Source organism: Lonchura striata, chromosome 16, assembly GCF_046129695.1.
Source record: "Lonchura striata isolate bLonStr1 chromosome 16, bLonStr1.mat, whole genome shotgun sequence".
NCBI lineage: Eukaryota > Metazoa > Chordata > Aves > Passeriformes > Estrildidae > Lonchura > Lonchura striata.
This window is the reverse complement of record NC_134618.1, coordinates 7,693,666-7,702,374: the sequence shown is the minus strand read 5'-3', so window position 1 is coordinate 7,702,374 and position 8,709 is coordinate 7,693,666.

The window sequence follows — 8,709 nt, the reverse complement described above, 5'->3', positions numbered from 1 at the left end:
AGTGACTCTGGGCACACCTGACACTGCCAAGTCTCTACGCAGGATGCATTTGGTTCAGCTCTGCATCCTGCATACATGGCATACGGTTCACTTCCAAGACTCACAATGCTTTTTTTTCAGTGGTCTTTTAGAGTTCAAGTGCTATATGAATTAAAAATGCTGGAAAAGTAGTGAAAGAAATAGTGACCATTACTGTACAAGGACAAAGAAGGAGTAGGTGTTCACTTAAATCACATGTTAATCATAAGAGTTAGATGGGGCATTTTAGATTTCTAAAGGCAATGGAGGTCATTTTGATTCATCATTTTTCCCAAATAATTTGATTTAATCGTGCCTTATATTTTAAAGGGTCAACATGTTAAAGATTTCAGGCAATGGGGTCTGCTACTAATAGAAATAAAATGTTACCTAAGAAGGATTATAAAAGCCTAAATGAAACATGTACTCCAATAATAATGTAAAGGAGAAAAGATTTGAGAAGAGTTGTTAGGGGCTTTCCTTCCCAAACCTTTGCTGACATATGAACTAACAGGCAATAAATGTCCCTCATAAGTACAGAGCTTAAGAAAATGAAAATTAGTAAAGTTATTTTAGGAACAGAGGAATTCCCCCTCCACTTTAACTTTTGGATCAGTTTAGGAAGCTGAGAATAATTAATAAAAAAGAGTAGTAGTGCCATGAAAATCACACACTTTTTAACCAGAGGATGACATAATATTCAAGTCTTTCATAACATTCCAAGTCCTAGAATAAGAAAAATGGAGGAGTGGGACTGCTGTGAAGACAGGAAGTTGAGAAATGAAAAACAAAGATTGCTGAACAAATGCTATTTTACTGCAACACCCCAGACCCATTAGGTGCTACATGTGAGTCTGAGTGAAACAAGCTGACAAAAAGCAGGTTATATCAAGCTGTAAATAAGGAGTCCAGTGAAACACCAGTACTTGATTTAAAAGCACTTTGATCAAAAAGCTCAATATTGTTTGCTACAATTTTATAGCCTTGTTTTCTTCCACCAACTTTAGAAAGTTTTCTCTCATCTTCCATGCCCCCCACTCCCAAGGTTATGTCAAGGTGCACAAGGCACTCCCCCAAAGGCAGAGCTGTTTCCTGGCTTTTGCTGCAGACAATGTTTTGGGACTAGCTTATCTGGGAGATGGGCAAGCCAGCAGTGGGGAAGGATGAAATTCTCTCCACCTTCCAGTCACTTACATCCATTTCCTCTTCCCAAATAAATAAGTAGCAATTCCTCTGCTCCACAGGTACCACATAGATTTTTCCTTTCAGAAATGCCCTGATTATTTGTAAAGCGAAAGTAAGGGAGCTCAATTTATAAATAGCTTTGAGGTTTTAGTTTCTATTTCGAATCTGTGAAAAACTTATACACTAAAAAGCCAGTTTAACTTTTTCCATTGTATTACCCAGCTCAAGAAGGGATATTACTTTTTCTGAGAGTTTTTATCTTTCTGATGGAATGGTGTTACTTTCCAGAGAATTTATACTCTAAAATGAAAGAAAAACAGAGATGGAGTTGAAAACCTGATCTATATCTTGCCTGTTATTCTTTGTCTCTGTTAGAGATGAGTTTAAAAGAATTTTAAAAAGTATAAATATCAGGTAAAAGGAGTTTTTGTCTTCCAGTGAGCTTAGCTTAGAACCAAAAACATTACTTGTCTGGTGCAGGAGATGGACAAGTTCAGGCAGAGCTGTAACAAGTGCCCTGCAGGTGTCAGAGTTGTGATTTAGAGCAGAACTTGCCTTTCATGTCCAGTATCACCTCCTGTGTCACAGCTGTGCCCAGCTGTGAGATACAGATCACAGCAGACACTCATCCACATTTTAACTCAATGGCTTTCTTCAAGACAGAATTTCAGCCCTCCTCAATGGGAAAGTAAAGCTCTAGGTTGTTTTGCCAGAGTTGGGAAAAAATGGAAATAAGCCAGTTTTATTCAGTGGTTCTCAGTTTCACTTTCCATATGCATGTCTATACAAAATAAGAATATTCTTAACAAAATCTGAAACAAACTACAACAACTCTTTAAGCAAGCAGCAAGGCCAGCCACAAAGCAAAATCACAAAAAATTCTCTAAAATTTCACCTACATTTAAACATAATCCTACTAATACTTGAAGCAACACAAATCCAGATACTGACACAATGCAATTACAAATATGTACAAAAAGCAAGATAAGATGAATTTACCACGAAAAAAGGCAGGCATTCAAGGGTTGACGAGAAACTGACCTTAAGAAGCCGGACAGCTCCTGCTTTTTCACTCTGGATTCAGTACCAAAAAATGATGAGAACTGCCAGCCCAGCCCAGAGCTAAGTGAAAGTCACAGTAGAAAGGAGGAAATAAGAAAGATCAGAGCACTCAGAGGGGGAATTCCAAAGAGGAAAATTAAGAAGAACCTCCCTTCTAGCAGCCCCAGTATAACAAGCAGCATTACCTTCACTGGTCATTTGTCCCTGCTAGGAAGAACTTGATTTTGTCACTAATTAGGAAAAGATCCATTTATTTGGTTGGAAACCAGAACTGGATGAGAGCTGGCAGTAACAATTTTCATTGCTCCCCAAATGTTTCCTGTCCTTTTTCATTCCAGTTCAAATCTGTCCCAAAGCCATGCTGTTAAACAGTCCATCAGTAAGAATAAAGCCAGCAGCATGCAGGCACTTACCTTGCAGCTCCACTTGGTGCATCAGAAGTGAAAGTATGTCTTTCACATGTTCAGACTCTTGCCAACACTCATGCAAAGAGATTGGCCATCTCTCTTGCCATTGGCCCAAAATGACAAGTAGGATGTTCTATGAAACAGGAGCTTGTCTGGCTTGCACATGGTGTTCACAGTTTGCTTGTAGCAGCATCCGACAGAATGCTTGTTCATCTAATCATCACTTACCTTGCCGTGCCTACCTGGTGTTGAGACAAACAACCTTTAGAAAACCAAGTTCATTTATGAGCTTCTTCTCATGATGCCTATAGCTGCATTTATGGTGATCTGCAAGCTTATTTGCTTAGTTTTCTGGTTTTTATCATGCATGGACCTACACAAATTAGAAATTAATAAAGAGACTGTACTAGAGTGTGAACAGATACTTTTTGTAGTATTATTCCACTGGCTATAGCTTTTAAGAAAAGTTCCACCAGAGTCTTAAGGGGAAAGGCAATAGGATTTGATGAACACAATGACATCCAGACTCCCTTCTTCGGACTGCAAGGTTTTTATCAGCTGCCAGTAAGAAATGGCTCCTGCAAAAGACAGCAGCTCCTGTGAGCAAAGCAGCTGCTGAACTGTATAAGAATTTATAATTTTCTCTTTGCAGAGAAGATCCACTTCTACCAGGTTCCATGGGAATATGCTCACTGAGAAGAGACAAGGCTGTTTCCTTCCTGGGAGCAGCTGATCTCTTCGCAGTACTTACAGACATGGGGCCTGATCTGTGCTGCAGGACATCAGCCTCTTCAGGCTCTCTCACACACAGGCTGCGTCTGTGCACTTTTGAAGAAAAGCAACATCTCAATAACAGCACTCAGAGCAGAAAATAATGAAGGGCTGCACAAATACGATTCTGTATTTCAGTGTTCTGCTTTGATAGGAGACAATAAAACAATCACTTTTGATAGGAGACAATAAAACAATAAGAAATCTGTACAAAAGTTCATATAGTTATTTGTTAACTCTGTTCTAATGTGCAGCACAACCCCTCAAGTGATAAACGCCTCCAGCAGCCCTGCAGGCAGGTCTCTTAGCAGCTTCTGAGTCTGAAATCCATGAGGCAATCCCTATACAAATCAAGAACAAAAGATTGGGGAACAAGAGTTCAGCTTATTACTGTGATTCCAGTTCATGACTACAGAAAAGACTGGCTGTCCACTTTTTGTGCAACACACATAGCTGCTTGGAAAGAGCAGAAAGGAATTGCTGGAGCAAATCATAGCTCATCTAGTGGAGTAGACTATAAAGGTGGTCTTCAAGGGAAAAGCAGACTGGCAAAGAAGAGGCTGTGAGACAGCTGAGAACTGCCTAAGCTTTTCAGGTGATCATCAGCTTCTTTGCTTTGGTTAACTGGGACACTACCCTACGGCCAAAGGAGGAGACAGAACATGCTCAGTGGTATTAGAAGCACCAGCATAAATGATACCAGGTCACTTTCTACAGTTTTCTACATCTAAAATATGAATTCCTGGCCTTAATTTGAATGTGTGTAATGATAGAGGTCAGTATTTTGCCCTGACATGAACTATCTTAATTTGTGTTCTGAAGATTTCCTCCTGTATTTTCATCCATGCTTTTGCTGTCCCAAAATGTTTTTTTCATCTGGTACGAGGCCAATCTCCACACAGAGTCAAGATATCTGGTTTATTTACAGTTCTTCACAGAAAGGGAGACTGGGTGGCAAATCCACAAAACCAGCATCAGAGCTATTAGAACTTTTCATTATTAATATGTTTTGGCAAACAAAGGCATGGATTTAATTGGCTACAAGTTACATAGGTTTCTCATTAATTTGTATTCTATCTTTTATTAGTTAAAAAATTCCCTTACTTCTCATGTTAATCATTCTGTATGCTCAGTCTTTCTCTTCTTTTGAGTCTTGCTCCATCAGCTCTGTGAGAATGTCCAAAGTTTGGTGAGATTCTGAATGACCACAAATATTTGAGACCATAATCTATCTTTGCATCTACTAGACTGGAAATTCTGAACCTTTTGAATTCCTAACTTCACTTAAGAAAATGACCTTCTGAGGAAGCTGCAGGTGTGATCAGCAGCATTGCAGAGTGTTATCTTGGTGTGTCTCACTTGGGAAGAAATATGGTAGGTGATACTAGAAATGCAGGTGTGGAAGCATGCTGGAGGACTTTGAAACACATCTAGTTTCTGAAGTGAGCAAGCAAGGAAAAGGTTCAATTGGACAGCTTTTAAAAAAAGCTCTAGAGAGAAAAAAAACACCCTTGCAATCTAAAAGACTGAGCTTTTATGTTCAAAACAACTTCCAAAATATCACAGCTTTACTTTCCTACAGGAAGTCAGTTTCATAATAGACATAGAAAGGTTTGCATTAAGAGCTATAAGCCTCAGTGGAGTTGCTGAGGAAACCCTTTGTGAGTGTGTATGTGTGATGGAAGGCACAACACTGGTAACCAAAGGCTCCTGAGACTCACCCAAAGTATGTTCTTGCAGTTCTGCTTTGCACAGTTAAGGAACAGGCTGGTGCTTATTCACTGAGGGCCATGTTCTCTAATGCTCATGGATATTGCTGCAAAATCCCTATGGATTTCAATACTGTATTATGAACAGGGAGCTGTACATCCTTGAAAATTCCTTTCATGTCTATATCTGAGCTCTGGTTTTCCATTCAGCTACCATCTTTGGCCTCTCTGGCCAAAAATTGGTTTCCATAGCAGAAATTTTGTTCAGGATTCTTTCTGTCCAGGATGAATAGCTTTGAGGTATTGCTGGTTGAACAATTTCTCATAGACTGAAAAGTCTATTTAACAAATTTTCCTATTTTCTGATTATAATGATTCAAGCTGAACAATATATAGACAAAAGCAGTTCATTACTTTGCTTTACTACATGACTTCCCTTCCTGTTCTATGGATTCTCTTTAACTCTCAGGCATCTTCTGAAGGTAGGACAGATGTTTCATAGCAGCTGTATCTCTCTTAGGGATTGTCATGGTAGTGTTCTCAAAATCCAAAAGAAAATACATGCCTTAGCTATGGAAAGTGCTAAGCAATAGCTACATAAGAAGCACAAAACAGTAAAAATGCATGGCCAGACTTAGTTCTCTTTTTCACACACATTGTTTGTGCTGTGACACATTATAAAGAGGAAAGTGAGTTGAAAAGGAGAACATGTGCTTTTGATTTCTCTGCATTGAGAGGAAGTATCACTTCTAAGTAAATACGGTGCTGTGCAAAGTCTACAGATAATTTTAGAACCCAAATAATATTAGCAAAATGTCAGCAATTAATGTCACTATTTTTCCCAGGGATGGTGATGTAGATGACAGTGCACCAATGCAGGCCACATTATGCCCATCAGCACAGGGCATTTGGATATGTCATGAGCCATGATAGATTTTACCTGGTGTCAAGACAGTAAGAAATTTTTTTGTTTCTACAAATGCAAAAACAAAACCAGAAATAGAAATCACATTTAATTATTGCAAATTAAGACTGTAGCAGAAGAACTTGAATCAAAGCTTAAGCCTCTCTAGTACCCTTTCCCTTATTTTGGCCTCAGTTACAAGATAATCAGCTGTAGGTTCAAAGGCAGAGTAGTTTTGGCACATTATTGCTTGGTTTGCCTACAGCTCAGGAAAAGCCAGGGACAGCTCTATAGAAACAAGGCTTCCTCCGAAGTTATGGTCTTGCAGATCTTGTTGGAAAACTCTTCAGGAATACTTAGAACACATGGGAAGAGTAAAACAGGAACAAACTTGAAATCTTTGTATCTTAACACTCATTCAAAGTCCATCTTGCGTGTTGATCTGTCTCCAATCTAGACATAAGAGAGGAAACAATCCATTGTTTCAGTTGAAAAGTCTATAATCTCCTGGTCATGATGAACACTACTTGGCCATACTTGAAGGTAGAAATTGCTTAAGGGCAACTTTTTCAGAAAATCTGTTTTTCTCATATTTAAGTGGCAATCATGATGATGTACCACAAGCTGTTTGCTCAGTTGCTTGTCTGCTTCTGGAGGGAACTACCCTATGGAGAGGAGCTCTTTCTCCACATGCAGTCTACCGTCCTCCCATTAGTGAACCCCCTCACAGCCAGTCACACGTCCTGGAGTTCTGAGCAAGCATTTCCATCAGCAGCTGGCAGCTGCCTGGCCTGTAGATGGAGGAGAAGACATTGAGAAAACCTCTTATGCCTTCCCTTGGTTTTCCTAGTCTGTGAACATCACAAATGCACAAATCCCTTAGCATTAGTGTTGGGACAGGCAGTGCACAACAGTATTTATCTTGTTAACAGAAGGACTTCATATTTATCTGTAGCTAGGAGCAATTAAAAGAAAAAAAAAAAAAAAGAAAATAAAAGAAATTTGTATCTTTCCTTTCACCAGCACAGGAATTCATATAAGCAGTCCAGTACACTGGTACACTGGAGCATGTGACATAAACCCTCTGTAATTTCCCTTACACTGAAATAAAATAGAGCAAGAATGGGAAACAGCATACAAATATAAACTCCAGCTAACAAGCAAAAGGATGCGTGCAAAAAACCACAGCCTGTGTCAAGTTTCAGATTGAAAAAAAAAAAGGGCAAAAATAATAAACTGACAGTTGAAGAAACCACATATTTTAGGGGCTTCCCTAGAGCATTTCTGATCTTTGTCAACTAAAACACACACCATAGACAAAAGGTTTCAGAATCCACACCAGACAGCAGCTCTGCCATCAGTCAGTTGAATGAAGGAGCACTCACCCTGACCCCAGTTCCAGGAGTTGTGCTGTTACTGTAACTGCACACAGTGATTGTGGTATCATAGAAAGGCCACACCATCTTCTTTTTCAGGAGCTTCAGGTCCATGTTGCCACAGTTCTGCAGTGTGGTCTCTGGGCTGCTCTGCCATGGAGAGCTCTCACACACTTCTGCCAAAGCTGTTCTGCCCTGCAAGAAGGATGAAAATCAGACAGTCAGTGCATTCTCTAAGAAACCAACAGACTTGGGTTCTTCCCTTCATCCAAGCTTTATTTCAGTATTTTCAATTGGTGATTATTTATAGATTTTAAAGGTGTATGCCTCATGAATTTGGGCCCAGTCAAAGGAGACACACCTTCCAGTTGTGAAGTCAGGCAGAACAGTTTTCATGGGAGTAGCTGTGGAGATGTCCAGCACAGCCTGGAGCTTCCCCCTCTTCAAGGATGGGAGGTTGAGGCTTGTCACCTTTCAGGCCATAGAGGAAATTGTGGTCTCTTAAATCATGGCCTTGGTTGCAAAAGGGGCTCATAAGGCCACAGACATGAACCTTGCTTTCAGTTTTGCCAAAAGATCAGGCCCCTGCCTCTAGGAGAGATTGAGAGTTATGTCCAGCAGCACCTGGTGCATCTTGTAAAGAATAATCAGTAAATGTGTCAGACCCCATCCAAAGCACTTAATGTCCCTTCAGCTTATCTGGGGGATCTAGGGACCTACAGAGCAATCCAGAGCACCTCCTCCTCTTTGTACCATTCAAACCTACAGAAATAGTATGGATTTTGTGAATTTTAATAACTTAGATATCCCCTCAAGTTCTCCATGCCTCAGTACAAGGAATACTAGGAAGCTGATGCTATTTGGTGAACTAGGAAAAAAAAAATTAGGAAAGATGCTATTAAACAATAATACTATAGAAGTAGGGATGAAAGGCTGCTTAAAAAAAAAAAAAATCACAGGTTCACAGAAAAACCCACAGAATTAAGAATGGTAGGCACAAGTTTTTCATTGCATTACATCATCACATTAGAAACCCTTTCTGACTTAGTGTTTTGTCTATATTCTCTTTGCATTTTTTCTGATAAAGTAATTGCCTTTGCCATCTCCCTGACATAATTGTAGAATAAATAAGAAAAACAGGTGCAAGCAAGTATGGCAAGAGCTGCTTAGCCACAGCCTCCACAACAAAAGATGAAATGGAAATTGCCAGTCAAAGTGGTTGAAGAGCTGTCCAGCAAGCCTCTCAGGGAGCTGAGTGAGGCTGTGTAGATACTACT